The following is an 18,956-nucleotide window of genomic DNA, read 5'->3' on the forward strand; positions in this document are numbered from 1 at the left end:
ATGAACTAGAATTGAAGTAGTGTATTGCCGTAACTTACTGGGAAGGTATGTGGGTTCGCTCATATTTATAGAACTTAGATTGAAGACATTACTGGTAAACTCTAATAATGAGTGCTTTTAAAGATAATTTAATCGTAAACCTTGAGACAGCTAGGACAAATCTTATAAAATTCATTTTTTCCTTTTCAAAATAAAAGATCCTTTTGAAACTTAATATCTTTAGTTATCATTCTTACTCCATTATAAAGCTAGTTCATATAATCCTGCATAACATTGGTCAAAATGATAAGGCAAAATAAAAGAAAATTAAAGCATTATTATACAAACAAGAGAAGTCACTGAAAATAATTTTAGGCCTTGAAGTGAATTAATCAGTCTAACTTAAAACTGAAGAATAAACCATTAATTATCCACCTGAAATGCAAGCAATATGTTTTTTTTCAGCTTCTGTTCTGTGGACCAAATAACAGAAACAACTCTTCCTTAAGGTTTCTGTATTAGAATCCTTCTAGACTTGAATGACTAAAAGTCAATTCCATTTTTCAATTGTTCACGGAAGATTTAGGACTGTTTTAGCCGTTTGTGTGGAATGCCAAACTGTGGACACTGCGCAGATGCTAGTGCTCAGAAGGCTTCTGCTACTAAGTAAGGGTGAGACTGAATCATGCACTTCCACCTTGATGTTTCCATTACAGCGGTTGCTTGGTTGCCATTCCAGTTTTTTTTTTTTTTTTTTTTTTTTTATGTTTACATCCAAGTTGTCAAAGTACAATGCACCTATTAATAATGTCTATGCTTGTGCTTTCAACTGTTCCACAATGTGCAAATCTGCAAGGACAAGGGTATCAACAACATTTTCTACTGAGGTATTGCTACACAAAACTTCCTCACTCATCACCTTCAACTGTTCCCAGTGCATGTTTGCCTGCAGCTGCCCACAAGTTGTCAGCCATTTTGTCAAGGTTTAGTTATTTCCTGGTGTTATTGAATCTCATCATTTCTTTAAAAACATTAGGGTCTAAATCATTTATCTACACTCGATTCTTTATGCTTTCTTCCATTTCATGTTCAAACATGGCATTAAAAACAGGGGATGGAGGTACAAGCAGATTTGTGAGCTTTAAATTCTTGTCCTGTCACAAAAAACTGCAGTCTGTAAATCTTGTGTTTTCCCGAGATTACCTACATATTCTCCTAGCTGACACTCAGCCACCTTCAAAGTATTTGTATTAGTATGCCCTGATTTGTTTACTGAATCTTGGACTACACTCACCTCACAAAATAATATGAGCTTGTTATCTGGTAGAAGACCATTAGCTTTGTCAAGCTAAAGGTCCCCTCTAAATAATTTTTAAAATCTCAGTCTTTCCCTTGAATGAATTGATATGCTCTTTGGCTTTCCATTGCTTTTGTTTCTTCCCTTTTGGCATTCAGAAGGGAAAATTTGAATTTTGCTCCCACTTCACTTTTGGGGCACCTGACTAAAAGCAAATATAGGGACAAGTTTTCTTTACTTTCATTATCTAATCCCTTTGGGTTTACCCTCCGTCACCATTTCGTCACTGGGCCGAGTGAAAATGTTGAACTTTTTACCACGTCACCCATTTCCTCTTGACAAAAACTGAAGTTGTTAATGGTCTATGTGTTGAACATTTTACTATTTTGACCTGTGTATAACACTAGCTTTCTGCTATGGGAAAAGAAGACATATTTCTGTGTAGAGGTGGGGCGGATTCCTGAAACACTGCCACTTTATTGCATTGTTTTAGAATTTATGCAGTACCCCACACAGTTGAGTACCTTACCTTAGATGTCTCAGAGCATTAGTGTTTGATTTTCACCAGGAGCATGGTTGAGAAGGGCCACCCTCCTGTCTCCTCAATGCCTGGACTTATGAGGCAGCAGTGGGCAGCCCTGGCTGCATCAACTCCGAGAGGCTGAGGCTGTGCTGGAGGCAGCAGGGTTAATGGTCACAAGTCCCTGTGGAGTCACCTTCACTGATTCACATTCCTCCTCCCCTGCCCACCATCCTTCCCGATCTCTCACCCCTCTTGGTGTCATTCCTTACTGCAGTAGGGTTTTGCATCCACATAGCTACTTAGTGCTATTGTTGACAAATATATTACATATGTATAAGTTAAATGTTCAGCATGGCAACTATATATGTATGCTTTATATATTTGCTTCTTAAATTTATTAAGAAAGTTGAATAAATGTGAATTTACATTATCTGTTAAAATTACATAATTATTTATTCAGGTGCGCTTTTATATTATGCAAGTTCACACTGCTTCCTGTATTTATTTACTTTTAGCCTGGAAAACTTTCTTTAGAATTTATTGTGAGGCAGGTTAGTTAGCAATAATTTTCTGTTTTTGTTTGTTTAGAAATGTCCTTATTCCACCATTATTTTTTAAAGATGATTTTGTAGTATAAAGAATTTTTGGTTAGCACTTTTTTCTTACAGTCTTTTGAGTATGACACAGCACTGCATTAGAGGCAGCATTGTTTCTAATGACTAGTCAGTTATTAATGTTATCTGAGTTCCCTTATATGTGGTTACTTGTTTTTGTCTTTGTGCCTTATAATTTTCTTTCTTTAGCTTTCAACCTATTATTATTGTGTCTCTGTTTGGATCATTTTGTATTTAACCTAAACTAAGAATTTATAGAACCTATGAAATGTATAAATTAGTGTTTTTAAAATAGTTTATAGGATGTTTGGGGCATTATTTATGAATATTTTCCACTGAATCTTTCCCTTCTTCATGTGGTACTTCTACTTTGCATATATTGCTGTGCTTAAGCATGTCCCAAAATTCTATAAGGTTCTATGTATTTCTCTTCTTTCTTTCTCTGTTCTTTGGATTATATAATCTCTATTGATCTCTCTTCAGCATTTTTTTGGCTCTTATTCATTTGCCTCAAATATGAAGCAAAATCCTGCTTGTGCATTCTCTCTTTCTGTTATTATATTTTCATTCCAGTATGTTCATTTACTTCTTTGAAAATATGTAAGTTCTATTTCTTGTGACTGATAATGACAATGTGACATTGTCATTGTTTAATTTTCAGCTTTATGTGTAGTTTCCTTTAGGTCTTTGAGTATAATATCTAAAGTTTTGCCTACTAAATCTACAACTCGTGTGTGTGTGTGTGTGTATATATATATATATATAGAGAGAGAGAGAGAGAGAGAGAGTACATTATCAAGTTTTTTGAATTACACCAGTGAATTAATAATGTGATGTTACATTTTGAAACTTCCTGTATTAAATTGATGTGTTTATTTCACAGATTAAACACTCAATCTCATAATTAATTCATGAAAACTTTTTGGAAAGTTAAACATTGCAGAATTATATAGAATAAAAATTTAAATTCTCTTCCTTGGAATTACATGTATTTTTTGAGATTCTGTCTTCTTTATACCAGTTTACATATATTTTATTTCATTGCCAAAAATACTTTTTTTGTTTTTCTGGAAACTATTTTTTCTGTTTAGTAATGTGATAATCAGCCTGTTTTCTGCAATGGCTACACTCATACATTTGTTGGAGGTACATGTATTCATTGACTGGAAGCCATTTTAAGTGCTGGAGGAATCATTCTGTTCATACATGTACTTATGTGTATGGATTTTTGCATGATAGATTCCTAGATATAGAACTTCAGTTTCAAACTGTATATTTACATTTTAAAGTGTTATTTCAAATTATACTCCCTCAAAAATAGATTTCTCCAGTTTTTATAGGGTGCAAATCTTCTTTATGACATTAATTTGTTGGCATTATTATTTTACTGAGCATCAGTAAATTTTTAATCTTTTATATCTTTTGGGCTATTTTTACTTTGAATTGCTTCTTCATATTTTAATCAATCTTTTATTAGATTGTTTTTTGGTTTTGGTGGGTGATTTGTAGTTCTTGCTGATCAATGGATACCAATCTTTTGTTATGTGTGTTATAGGATAGGTTTTATGTGAATTAATTCAGATTTATAAGCATAATAAACAACATGATTAAACTTTGGCACTATGTAAGTTCTGTTTTTCTTTATATCTGTGTTAATTCCTAGATGATTTGAATAAAATATTCTATAATCTCTCTATCTCATCAATGTTTTAAAGTGTGTATACATATATATATTACCTGATTTATCTATGTCTATATAATTATAAATATACATATATATTTGTTTTTAATCACACCTTATGTTGGAGAGTTTTTTTTTTTTGTGAGAATTGGTTAATGGCAAGACTTTTTAGGGACAAAGACAACTAGGTTTTTGCCAATCTGGAATAGTTTGATCATAAAGTGCTTCCCTGATATGTAGATTAAAGGAGATTTATGGCTTGATTTAGCTGTTTTCCACCAAATTTATAAACTATTTGTATCCTTTGTATATATTTTTTGACTTACTAAAAAATTTATGTTTCCCTATTACATTTATAGGAGGGATGAATAAAAAATCTCTGTGGAAAATAAAAAAATAGATATGATCACTTAAAGTATAGTTTTATAGAAAAATCATTATTTCAAGCTGTCTTCAAAATACACATTGAATTTCATAACATGTCTATTAGCTAGTTAATTCATGCTGTGTCTTGTTTTAAAAGAAATTTACATGCATATGTACATGCATATTTAGGAAGATTGAAAATTCACGAAGTCCTTTTAGAGTGCAATTTATATATTATCACAACCTAAAATAAAGGACTTACATTTGTTATTAAAGGTGAAAAATGATAATAAAACCCATACGAAATTTAGGATTGATTTTTCTAGTTCTCTTAAGCATGATGATGGTATTTTGGTGAGAATAGAATTGGATTTATACATTTATTTTGGCAATATGCTCGTTTTCACAAAATTGGTTCTACCCATCCATGAGAATGAGATGTATTTCCATTTGTTTGTATCGTCTATGACGTTTTTCAGCAGTGTTTTGTAGTTTTCTTTGTAGAGGTCTTTAAACTTCTTGGTTAGATATATTTCTTAGCAATTTGTTTTGTTTTGTTTTACTTTTCTTTTCTTTTTTTTTTTTTTTTGGCAGCTATTTTCAAAATGGACTAGTTCTTTATTTGATACTCAGCTTTGAAACCTGCATAGCCAAAGAAAGACTAAGAAAAAGAATATACCTATAGGCATTACATTACCCAACATATTACAAGGCATGTTACAAGTTACCAAAACAACATGGTATTGGTATAAAAACAAGCATGTAGATCAATGGAACAGACTAGAGATTCCAGAAATAAAGACAAAGACTTACAGCCCACTGAAATTTGACAAAGCAAACAAAAACATAAAGTGGGTAAATGACACCCTATTCAACAAATGGGGCTGGAATAATGGGCAATCCACATGTAGAAGAATGAAACTGCATTTTTGTCTCTCACTTTATAAACATCATTCTCAGCAAACTATCGCAAGAACAGAAAACCAAACACCGCATGTTCTCACTCATAGGTGGGAACTGAACAATGAGATCACTTGGACTCGGGAAGGGGAACATCACACACTGGGTCCTATCACGGGGATGCGGGAGGGGGGAGGGATTGCACTGGGAGTTATACCTGATGTAAATGACGAGTTGATAGGTGCTGACGAGTTGATGGGTGCAGCACACCAACATGGCACAGCTAATTTTTTTTTAATTTTTAGTAGAGACGGGGTTTCACCATGTTAGCCAGGATGGTCTCAATCTCCTGACCTCATGATGCACCCACCTCAACCTCCCAAAGTGCTGAGATTGCAGGCGTGAGCCGCTGCACACAGCCAGGTTTTTAAAATTTTGTGTAATCTTTCTGTAAAACATAAATCCTAAACTTTATAGCTCATTGAAATTTCACAAAATAATCCCACCCTTGCAACCAGCACCCAAATTAATAAACACCACATGAATGCCATCCATAACTCCTCCTCCTTATCAGTTCCTACAACTCCTATCTAAGGGTAAACACTTTCTTGGCTTCTAATACCATAGATCAATTTTCCTTGACTTTAAACGTTATATCGATGAATCACACATTATGTACTCCTTTGTATTTTGCTTATTTTGATTAATATTATGTTTTTGAAATTCATACAAGTTGTTGCATGTGGGTATCCTGTGCTCATTCTTATAGCTATATGGAGTCTATTGAATGAATATATCACATTTTATTTATCCATTGTACTGCTGATGGACATTTAGGCGATTTCGGTTTTGCCTCTTTATGATGAACACTGCTTTGAACATTCTTGTACCTAATATTGGTAATACTTGTATGCCATACTGTTGGATATATTTGTGAGAGTGGAATTGACATGTCAGAGAGCATGCTTATGTATAGCTTTGATAGATACCATTAAGATTTAGTTTCCCAAAGGTTGTACAAACTAGTAAACCTACTAGCTGAATACTAGGGTTCCAGTTGTTCTCCATTGTCGTCAACACTTGGTAATGTTCTTTCTGCTATTTATTTTCATCATAACCATTTTGTTGATCTGTATTGTTTTTATTAAGGGATTATTTTTATGTGATTAAAAAGTACATAAATTGTACAGTGTGATTTGTTTCATCAAAAGTATATGTGTGTAACTAACATATCAATCATTCTCTGGGATTCCTTTCTAATAAGGCCACTACCCAGACCTTTTCAGATACTTAGGCTGAATAACTCTCACCTCTTAGCTCTCATGCTTCATTCCTATTCACTTTTAGTTTTCTTTGGTGGACTTTTCACTACATCTTATCATTGTAACTTTAACATCATGATTAAATTGTGATTAAATTGTCACCCATATCTGGTTTGTAAGTCATCAAGAATCTCTAGTGCATAATGTATTCGTTGATTAAAAATAAAAATTGTCTTAAAAATAGTTACTTCTTGTTTTTTATATTTATTTATTTATTTATTTATTTATTTATTTATTTATTTTGTAGTGGCCTGATCTCCTCTCACCGAAACCTCTGCCTCCCAGGTTCAAGTGATTTTCCTGCCTCAGCCTCCCAAGTAGCTGGGATTACAGGCTCCCACCATCTTGTCTGGCTAATTTTTGTATTTTTGGTAGAGACGGGGTGTCACTATGTTGGCGAGGCTGGTCCCAAACTCCTGACCTCGTGATCTGCCCGCCTCTGCCTCCCAAAATGCTGGGATTGTAGGTCTGAGCCACTGCACCCACCCAATTACTTCTTTTTTAAGAGATACTGACTAAGGCTGATTTCCATATTTACTATTGTCATGCTTAAGAAGTTTGCCACCTGCCTGTTTTTAGTTGGTCATAAATAGAAATTGTCCTCAGTGAGATTGTGCTCTTTTGGCCTAAATGATGAAGCCACTGAATGTTTCAAAGAAATCATAATGTGGGTGTACTGGCATCATCAGCAACTCAATTTCAACTCGGAAAGGTGCTGTATGTAAACTAAAAAATTATTTCCCTAGTTGTGGAAAAAAAAATTACCTTATCTTTAATGCAGGCCCCTTATTAATCCCAAAACTTAATTCTTTTGAGCTTTGAAACATTACATGTTCTGCCTTTATATATATATGAGATATAAATATAAAAGAAATTACAAAATAGTTTGATTTGCTACCATGAAGGAAGAGGTAATGTTCCTTCATGGTAGCAAATCAAATTATTTTGTAATTTCTTTTATATTTATATCAAAATAACTCAAACCTTTAAAAATTGCTCTGAACGTAATTATCTTTGAATTCATAGACCATTTTGTTATTGTAAATAAACACATATAGGAATAGCTCTTTCATTTTCAAAAATAAAGATAACAATGTACATCACATAAGGGAATAATTTTAGGAATACAGAAAAACTAATAACTCTAATGTGGTATTTATTGGATTCATACAAATTGTGGTGCTTATATTATCCTTTTAATGATATTATTTTGGAATCCATGTTTCCAGATACTTTCTGTCTTTTCTTGACAAAAGTGCCACCTAAAAGTAATGTGAAGTGGTAGCCTTGTGTTAGAATAGAAATTGAATTCAGCCAAACTTTGTTTTTAGCTCAATTGTGATTTCATTAAAGTTGGTATCCCAGCATCAGTGGAGGCTAGCAGTATGTTAGCAGTCTTCAAATTCCCAAAATATCCTGATGTAGTGGCTACAGGGTTGTTCTCTTTTTCAGGTTGTCAGCTGGGATAATTAGTGGACACATCCAGCAATGCCCATGTACACACTCTTCTCCTTGCTTGACAGGTTTAGATACACAAATATCTGACTATATTGAAGTTATGGCCTCTCATCTCAAATTGTATTCTTCATTCTGTGATATTTTGGTATATTCTGTTATATACTTTGGAAAGATAACTAAACTATTTCTCAGTATTGATGGTTAGGCAGTAAATCTGTGGACCATCTACTTTCTGGTGCTATAATCTTCAGTTTAGTATTAAAATTTATGATGACCTAAACTCTCCATTGAAGTATTTTTCTAAACATTTGGATTATTATTACTAATTTTCACAATATATTAACAAAATATTGTCATTATTTTAATTTTATGTTAAAATAAAAACAGAGAAAAATTAAGTAACTCTCTCATTGACAAACATCATTTTGAAAAAATATGGGAAGATAGATCTATTTACCTCCAAAGCCCACTTAACTAATTTCCCTAAAATGGTATATGTACCTTTGTGATTCCAGGATTCACTCAAGCCCTAACGTTCTGCTTTTCCAAAGAAAAGATGTCTATAGGAAGTCAAAAATATTTTATTTCAAATATATTAAAAATTACATAAGAAAATCCTAGACATTAATTGGATTATAATAATAGAAATATTTTTAGAAATGTTAATACACAATAATGGTTAATAATGTATGTTATTTTAGTCTTTAAAATTATTTTAAAGAACATATTAAATGGATCCTGTATGTTGCCAATGAAATTTGTTTAAACTTTTAATGTATTTACATCATTTCTATCATTTTAATGTATTTATATAAACTAGCCCTAATTTGAAACAGCCTTTCCTGCTGAATATCAAGGAAACTAGTGCTTAGAGAAGGGCCACAAAATTTCCTATTAAATATGTTGTATGTGTGTTCATCTTGGTTTTGTACGTCTATGTATGTACACACAATACTTCGTTTTATAATATATATTTCCTTTGTGTTATAAACCCATATATATTATATATTCGTATAAACACAAGTGGATCTAAATGAACTTTATTTTTACGTCATCAACAAAATTATTAAATTCCTAATAATTTGGACTCATCATACTGATTCAGCACTGTCAACCATCATCCACAGGAGGGCAGCACATCCTAAAACTTGATAAACTGCTTGAAGAAAAAGAAAGTCTTGAGTGAGATCCGGCTTTAACCTAAAGCCTTTCAGCAACTGCCAAAGGATGCACATTTTTGTTTTATAGTTTTGAAAGTGCTTTTACACATAGTTTATTGTTGAACACTCACAAAAGATCTGTGATTCTAACTTTATTTTACAAATGAGGAAATCAAGATCAGAGAAGTTGAGAATTTCCTGGCAACTGGAAACTGGAATTGTATCCCGTTTCCACCAGCTATACATATTTCTTATTCACCTACATTTTAACTACAAAAACAGTAGTGAAAACAGCGTGGGCAGAAACTTATGCAGATATTTCCTGACTTCATTGTCATTGGTTATAGATGCCACATACACAGAGGAAAATGAAACTTAGAAACCATTATTCAAAAAAGTTTTAAAAAAAGTATTTGCAGAGAAATTTAGAAAGTGTCATGAGCTTTTGATTTTTATTACAATGAGAAGCTACGGTTCCAATTAAAAGGAGAATGTATAGTTTGTACTTTTCCATTCCTTATCTACCTAAATGAACTATTGCCTATCCTAGTCAGAAGATAAAAATATAATTTTTCTTGCTTTATTTCTCTCTTAAATTAACTGAATGAATAAACCAATGGCTTTCCAGGAAATGGTAAACTGGAAGTTGCAAACGCTTCAGTTCCTTTGTTTTGGTGGGGTATATATTTAAATTTTTTAAGTTTTTATTTTTAATTATTATGTATACATAATAGTTGTACCTATTTACAGGAAACGTGAGATATTTTGATGCAAACATAAAATGTGTAATGATCAAATCAGGATAATTGGGATATCCATAACCTTAAACATTTATCTTTTCTATGTTAGGAAAATTCCAAGTCCACTCTTATTTTAAAACACACAATAAATTATTGTTAACTATAGTCACGCTATTGTGCTACCAAATACTAATTTTCTTTCAGTCTAACTATATTTTCGTAGCTATTAATCATGCCTTCTTTATACCCTCCCCACCCACAAGACCTTTTCCATCTTATGATAACCATCCTTCTACTCTATATCTTCGTTAGTTAATTACTGTTTTTAGCTTCCACATCTGAATGAAAACATGGAATAGTTGTCTGTCTGTAACTGTCTTACTTCACTTGACTTAACTGCAGGAAACTCTAGTTTCATCCAAGTTATTGCAAATGACAGCATTTTCATTTGTCCATTGATTTATCTGTTGATGCACGTATAAGTTGATTCCATATCTTGGCTATTGGGAACAGTACTGCAATAAACATGGATGGGCAGATATTTCTTTGATATACTGATTCGCTTATTTGGATACACACCCAGCAGTGGAATTGTAGAATCGTATGGTAGTTTTATTTTTTAGTTTTTGAGAAACATCCACACTCTTCTCCATAGTGGCTGTAGTAATATTATATTCCCACCAACAGTGCACAAGGGTTTCCTTTTTTCCACATCCTCACGAGCATTTGCTATTGCCTGTTTTTTTTTTTTTTTTTTTTTTTTTTTTACTTTAGAGGAGGTAAAAGGCATTTTAACTGGGCTGAGATGATATCTCATTATTGTTTTGACTTGCATTTGATGATTAGTGAACTAATTATTGAAAATTTCTTCATTTGCCTGTTGGCTGTTCCTTTGAGAAATGTCTATTCAGATGTTTTACCCATTTTTTTATTTGGATTACTTTTCTTATTGAATTGTTTGAGCTCTTGATATATTCTACTTATCAATACCTTGTCAGATTGGTACATGGAAAATATTTTCTCCCATTTCGTAGACTGTTTCTTCAGTTTGTTGATTGTTTAATGTGCAGAAGGCTTTTAGGTTGAGGTTGATGTGATCCCATCTGTCCATTTTTCTTTGGATCCCTGTGCTTCTGGGTCTTATTAACCAAATCTGCCCAGAACATTGTTTTAGTGTTTCCTCAAAGTTTTGGGTTTTAAATCAGTGAGATTTAACTTAAAGATTAGAAAGATTAGATTTAAATTAGTGTGATTTAATTTTTCAGTGTGATTTGGTTTTTGTATATTGTGAGAGATAGAGATTGGTATGGTTTGGCTCCTGTGTCCCCACCCAAATTTCATGTTGAATTGTAATTACCAATGTTGGGGGAGGGACCTGTTGAAGGGTGATTGGATCATGAGGTTGGGTTTCCACTTGCTCTTCTTGTGATTGTGAGTTCTCACAAGATATAGTTGTTTAAAAATGTGTAGCACTTTCCTCTTATCTCTTTCTCTCTCCTGTCACCATATGATGATGTGATTGCTTCCCCTTTGCCCTTCCACTATAATTGTATGATTCCTGAGGCCTCCCTGCCATGCTACCTGTAGAGCCTGTGGAACTGTGAGTCAGGTAAACCTCTTTTCTTTATAAACTACATGGTCTCAGGTAGTTCTTTATAGTAATGTGAAAACAGACTACTCAGAGGTCCAGTTTCATTCTTCTACATATAGATACCCAGCTTTCCAGCACCATTAAGAGTCCATTCCTTTCTCAATGTATGTATTTGACAGCTTCGTAAAGAGTTTACTGTAGATGTACAGATTTGTTTCTGTGTCCTTTGTTCTATTCCATTGGTCTATATGTTTGATTTTATGATAGTGCCATGTTGTTATGGCTACTATAGCTTTGAAGTATATTTTGAAGTCAAGTAATGTAAGTCCTCCCACTTTGTTATTTTTGATCAGAATAGCTTTGGCTATTCTGGTGTTTTGTGGCTCCATAGAAAATTTAGGTATATGTTTTTTTAAATTTGTGAAGAATTTTATCGGTATTTTGATAGGGATTGCATTGAATCCGTAGATTGTTTTGAGTGCTATAGATATTTTAACACTATTAATTATTCTATTCTATGAACATACAATGTATTTTCATTTTTTGTGTCCTGTTCAATCGTTTTCATCCATATTTTATAATTTTCATTGTAGATATATTTCTTTTATTTGATTCAGTTTTTTCTTAGGTATTTTATTTTATTTGTAGCTGTTGCAAATGCGATTGCTTCCTTTTTAACATATTGTTCACTGTTGGCATGTAGAAATGGCACTGATATTTGTGTGTTGATTTTGTGTCCTGGAAGTACTTAATGTGCTTATCAGTTTAAATCATTTCTTGGTGGGGTTGTTAGGTTTTTTTTCTAGATATAAGATCATATTTCTTGGAAATAAGAATAATTGACTTTGTTTCTCTGTAATTTGAATGCCCTTTACTTCTTTCAGTCATCTAATTGTTCTGGCTAGGACTACTACTATGATGTTAACTGAAAGTTGTGAAAGTGCATATCCTACTCTTCTTACAGGTCTTAGAAGAAAGGCTTTCAATTTGTACTCATTCAATATGATGCTACCTGTAGGTTTGCAGTTTATGGCTTTTATCATGTTGAGCATGTTCCTTCTATATTCAGTTGTTTTGAGAATTTTTTAATCATGAAGGGATGTTAATGTTCTCTGTTTTTTTTTTGTTTTTTTTTTTTCATCATCAAACAAAGTAATCATATGGATTTGGTCTTGGCACTGTTGATATGATATATCACATTTATTGATTTGCATATGTTGAAACATTCTTGCATCCTTGAAATGAATCACACGTACTAATGATGAATGATCTTTTTGATATGTTGTTGAATTCAGATTGCTAACATTTTGTTAAGATGTTTGTGTCTATGTTCATCACAGATATTGGCCTGTAGTTTTTGTCGTTGTTGTGTCTTTGGTTTCGGTATACTAAACATAGTTGGAATACTATGTTTTGGAACATATTTCAACTATATTTTGGAATAATTTAAGTAGAATTGACATTAGTTATTCAAATGTTTGGTAGAACTCAGAAGTGAAAGTCCTTAGGTCCTGGGCTTTACTTTGATGGGAGAATTTTTATTATTGCTTTACCTCATTATTTATTAATGAGTTGTTCAGGTTTTGGATTTCTTCACAGTTCCATGGGTTGTATATATCTAGGTATGTGTTTACTTCTAGGTTTTCCAATTCATTTGCGTATAGTTGCTCCTAGTGGTCTGTATTTGAATTTCTGTGGCACCAGTTGTAATGTCTACTTTTTGCCTCTGATTTTATTCATTTGGACCTTTCCTTCTCTTTGTTAGTCTAGCTAAAGTTTTGTAGATTTTGTTTATCTTCAAATAAACAATTTTTTGTTTATCTTTTGTATTATTTTATTAGAACACAATTTTTATTTATTATGTTGTTATCTTTATTATTTTTTCTTCTACTAACTTTTGATTTGGTTTTCTCTTGCTTTTCTAGTTTGCATTTCCTATTTTGTTTTGTTTTAAATTTCAACTTTTATTTTAGATATAGGGGTACATGTTTAGGTTTGTTACAAGAGTATATTGTGCAATGCTAATGTTTGTAGTTTGCATTCTGTCAACTTGGTAGTAAACACAGTATGCCAAAGGTAGTATTTTAGCCCATATCTCCCTTCCTCTGTCTCCACTCTAGAAGTCCACAGTGTCTATTGTTCCCATGTTGAAGTGCACATATGCTCAGTGTTTAGATCCCATTGATAAGTGATAGCACAGGGTATTTTGTTTTCTGTTCCTGCCTTAATTGACTTAGGATAATGGATTCCAGCTGCGTCAATGTTGCTATAAAATAATGATTTTGTTCTCTTTATGGCTGCATAGCATTCCTTGGTATAGATGTACCATATTTTATTTACTCAACCCACCATTCATGGCAGATGATTTCTTGTCTTTGGTATTGTGAAAAGCACAATGATGAACATATTATGAACATATTAGCACATGCATCCTTTTATGGAATGATTTGTTTTCCTTTGGGTATATAACCCAGTAATGGGATTGCTGGATGAAATGGTAGATCTGCTTTAAGTTTTCTGAGAAGCTTTCAAACTATTACACATGTTGGCTTAACTAATTTACATTCCAACCAAGAGTTTCTAAGCTCCCTTTTTCCTCAGATTCTAGTCAGTTTCTGTTAACTTTTTAATAATAGTCATTGTGACTGGTGTGACATAATATATCATTGTGATTTTGATTCATATTTCTCTGATGACTATTCATGATGCACATTTTTTCATATGTGGGCCGATTGTATGTCTTCTTTTGCGAAGTGTCTGTTCATGCCTTTTGCCTGTGTTTTTTTTTTTTTTTTTTTTAAGTGTGGTTATTTGTTTTTGCTTCTTGAATTGTTTAAATTCTTTGTATAATCTGGATATGAGACCCTTATCAAATGAATAGTTTGTAAATATTTTCTCTCGTTCTGTAGGTTTTCTTTGTACTCTCTGGATAGTTTTTTTGTTTGTTTGTTTGTTTTTCTGAAGAAGTTCTTTATTTAATTATGTCCCACATGCCAATTTTTGTTTTTGTTGCAATTTCTTTTAAGGACTTAGCCAAAAATGGAATGCCAAGGCTGATGTCAATAAATAATATCCTAGGTTTTCTTCAAACACTTTTATACTTTGAGGTCTTCCATTTAAATCTTTGATCCACATTGCATCAGTGTTTGTATAGGGTAAATTGTGACAGTCCAGTTTCATTCTTCTGCATATGGCTAGTCAGTTATCCCAGCAACGTTTATTGAATAGGGAGTATTTTCCCTATTTCTTGTTTTTGTCCATATTGTAAAAAATCAAATGGTTAGCTGTGGCTTTATTAATGAGTTTGTTTTCTCCTCCATTCATCTATGTGTCTCTTTTCAAACTAGTACCAAGTTTTTTAATGACTGTAGTCTAACAGTATAGTTTGAAGTTGGGTAGTATGGCGCTTCTAGTTTAGCTCTTTACTTTGGCTATTTTCACTTTGTTTTGATTCCATGTGAATTTTAGAGTAGTTTTTATCTAACTGTGTGATGATTTTGATGGTTTGACATGAGTATCATTGAATGTGTAAATTACTTCGAGTAATTTGGCCATTTTAATGATACAATACTGATTCTTCCAACTCATGAGCTATCATCCAACTCATGATAGTACATGGAATAATTTTATATTTTGTTTCATATAATTCTAATATTTAAAATAATTATGGTAACATTTCTAGTCTCTGTTACTTTTAGTGATTTTCATACATGAAGTCTTGCTTCTTGGTAAACAGGAGCTGCCTATTAACCTTGGAATTTGATCTGTGGGAAGCCTTTGAGGCTAGGATCAGTTTCCTCAAAAATGCTTTTCTAGCTTGAATTTTAACTGGAACTTCACATGAGTGCTGACTATATTAATTCTCAGAGAAGATATTTTTCTTCCACACAGGGACAAGCCAACACAGGAAATTTGTCTTGCTTTACACGTCCATGTAATGGAATTTATTTGTAAGAATGAGGGTAGATTTGGGGAGCTGAACTTACGTGAAGGCATACATGTAGTGAGGGTCACTAGGGCAAGTCATTAGGCTTTCCTACTTTCCCACCCTAAAACATACTATGCATCTTCAGAAGGAACCATTCAAGTTTACTAAATTGTGTATTTCAAAAGGCAGAACGGCTAAGTTGCCTAATCAGCAAAATTGGGAGGCTGCTGTGCTCACTTCCCCTCTGCACCCAACCCCCAACTTCATCCCTGGTATGCACAACACTGCTACCATGGCTGTCTGGAATTCCAAGCCAGTGGGTCTTATCCTGTGATGTGCTGTGAAGGTGGTACCTACAGACTGTCACTGCTCAGCCTCCTGCATTCAGACTATTTGCTAGGAGTACATATTCATTCCTAATCTCCCACTTTGCTGGAACTACAGCTACTTTTCCCAGGAAGCCCAGAAAGCTGGGGTATCTAAGACTCTCAGGTCTCTACACATGCCTGAGCTACTGCTCTGCCTAGACTCCATGTATCTCTGTGTGTCACACTTAAGGCCCTGATGGAGTGCGTTCATGAGGGGATTTCCTGAACCAAGGGTTGCAGAGATCTGTGAGAGAAGCATGTTACCTGGGGCTGCACATTCACTCATCCCTTCCCTGTGTCAGGGAGGCTCACTTGGCTCTGCATTGCTCCTGGGTGGGCCATCATCCTGACTTGTCTTTTCTTTCTTTCCTTTCTTTCCTTTCCTTCCTTTCTTTCCTTCCCTTCCTTTCCTTTCCTTCCTTCCTTCCTTCCTTCTTTCTTTTTTCTTTCTCTCTCTCTCTGTCTTCTTTCTTTCTTCAGATGTCATTTATTAAGAATTTATTTTTGTTGTTGTTCATTATATTTGTTTTATTTGAAGTTCCAGGATACATGTGCAGGATGTGCAGGTTTGTTACATAGGTAAATATGTGCCATGGTAGTTTGCTGCAGCTATCAATCCATCACTGAGGTATTAAGCCCAGAATGCATCAACTATTTATCCTGATGCCCTCCTTTCCCTACCCCAACAGGCCCCACTGTGTGTTGTTCCCCTCCATGTGTCCATGTGTTCTCATTGTTGAGTTCCCACTTATAAGTGAAAACATGTGGTATTTGGTTTTCTGTTTCTGAGTTAGTTTGCTGAGGGTAACTTCAGCATCCATGTCCCTGCAAAGGGAATGATCTCATCCTGTTTATGTCTTCATAGTATTCCACAGTGTATATGTACCACGTTTCTGTTATCCAGTCTATCACTGGTGGGTATTTGGGTTGATTCTATGTCTTTGCTATTGTGAATAGTGCAGCAATGAACATATGTGTGCGTGTATCTTTAAAATACAATAATTTATATTGTTTGGGTATATACTCAGTAATGGGATTATAACAATATTAACCTTAAGTGTAAATGGGCTAAATACCACAATTTAAAAATATAGAATGGCAAGCTGGATAAAGAGTCAGGACCCATCAGCACGCTGTATGCAAGAGATCCATCTCATGTGCAAAGACACACATAGGCTCAAAATAAATAGATGGAGGAAAAGTTACGAAGCAAATAGCAGAAAAAAGCATGTCTTGCTATCCTAGTTTCTGACAAAACAGATTTTAAACCAAAAAGATCAAGAAAGATAAAGAAGGCCATTATATAATGGTAAAGGGTTCAATTCAACAAGAAGAGCTAACTGTTCTAAATACATATGCACCCAATACAAAAGCACCCAGACTCATGAGGCAAGTTCTTAGAGGCCTACAAAGAGACTTAAGACTCCTACACAATAATATTGGGAGATTTTAACACACCACTGTCAATATTACACAGATCATCAAAATAGAAAATTAACAACAATGTTCAGGACTTGAATTCAGATCTCGATCAAGTAGATTTGACAGGTATCTGCATAATTCCCCACCCAGAAACAATGGAATATACATTATTCATGGCACCATGTGGCAGTTACTCTAAAATCAATCACAGAATTGGAAGTAAAACACTCCTCAGGAAATGCAAAAGAACTGAAATTATAATAAGCAGTGTCTGAGACCACAGCACAATCAAATCAGAACTCAGGATTAAGAATCTCAATTAAAACCCCACAACTATAGGGAAATTGAACAACCTGCTCTTGAATAACTCCTGGGTAAGTAATGAAATTAAGGTGGAAATCAAGAAGTTCTTTCAAACCAATGAGAACAAAAAGACAATGTAGCAGAATCTCTGGGATGCAGCTAAAGCATTGCCAAGAGGGAAATTTAAAGGACTAAGTCCTCACATCATAGAGCTTGAAAGTCCTCAATTTCATGCAAACACCACAGTGAAATGATCTAGAGAACCAAGTGCAAACAAATTCAAAAGCTAGCAGAAGAGAAGAAATAACCAAGATTAGAGTGGTGCTGAAGGAGATAGAGACATGAAAAATTGTTCAAAAAAACAACAAATTCAGGAGCTGTTTCTTGAAAAAATAAAGTAAAAAAGACAGCTACCTAGACTAACAAAGAGGAAAAGAGAAGAATCAAATAGACACATTAAAAAATGATAAAGGAGATAGCACCACTGACTCCATAGAAATACAAACCACCATCAGAGAATGCTATAAACACCTCTATGCAAATAAACTAGAAAATCTAGAAGAAGTGGATAAATTCCTTTACACATACACCCTCCCAAGGATGAACCGAGAAAAAGATGAGACCAATATCAATTCTGAAATGGAGGCAGTAATAAATACCCTACCAACCAACAACAACAACAACAACAACAACAACAAAAAGCCCAGGATTAGATGGATTCACAGCTGCCTTGTTTTTCTCCATTCTCTGTGGATATCAGTTGCTTCCTTGATTAGTCCCAGTACAAGTACCTGGATATTTCAGCTGAAGATGCTGTATTTACTCGCTCCATCTGTTTCTCTAGAAGAAATGGCACATTAGCTGCTTCTACTTGGCCATCTTGGCCACTCCCCCACTTGTAATAATTTTCAAGAGGTATCTCATATTAGGTGATTTTGCTAATACAATAAATACTTTTAAGATGTTGCAAGTTCCAGACTACTACAATAAAGCAAAACATGCCATAAAGTGAGTCGCACCATTTGCTTTGGTTTCTCTGGCACAGAAAAGTTACGTTTACACAATGCTGCCGTCCATTAATTCTGCAGTAGTATTAAATCCAAAAAAAGTACACGTCTTAATTAAAAACACTTCATTGCTAAAAAGTGTTAACACTCATCTGAGCCTTCAGTGAGTTGTAAATTTGTTGCTGGTGGAGAGTTTTTCTTGCATCAATGTTGATGGCTGCTAACTCATCAGAGTAGTGGCTGCGAGTAGTTGGCATGGCTGTGGCACTTTCTTAAAAGTAAGAAAACAACAGCAGG

At 33.8% G+C, this 18,956-nt stretch overlaps 1 protein-coding gene and 1 pseudogene across 1 annotated transcript in view; both read right to left on the reverse strand.

Annotated features, from left to right (window-relative positions):
- The window catches only part of UGT2B39 (UDP-glucuronosyltransferase 2B39), a 389,237-nt gene that overhangs the window by 254,732 nt on the left and 115,549 nt on the right, over positions 1-18,956 (reverse strand). The window lies entirely within an intron of this gene.
- Positions 59-3,541, reverse strand: LOC110743283 (annotated as a pseudogene).

This window comes from Papio anubis, chromosome 3 (assembly GCF_008728515.1).
Source record: "Papio anubis isolate 15944 chromosome 3, Panubis1.0, whole genome shotgun sequence".
In the NCBI taxonomy this organism is placed as follows: domain Eukaryota; kingdom Metazoa; phylum Chordata; class Mammalia; order Primates; family Cercopithecidae; genus Papio; species Papio anubis.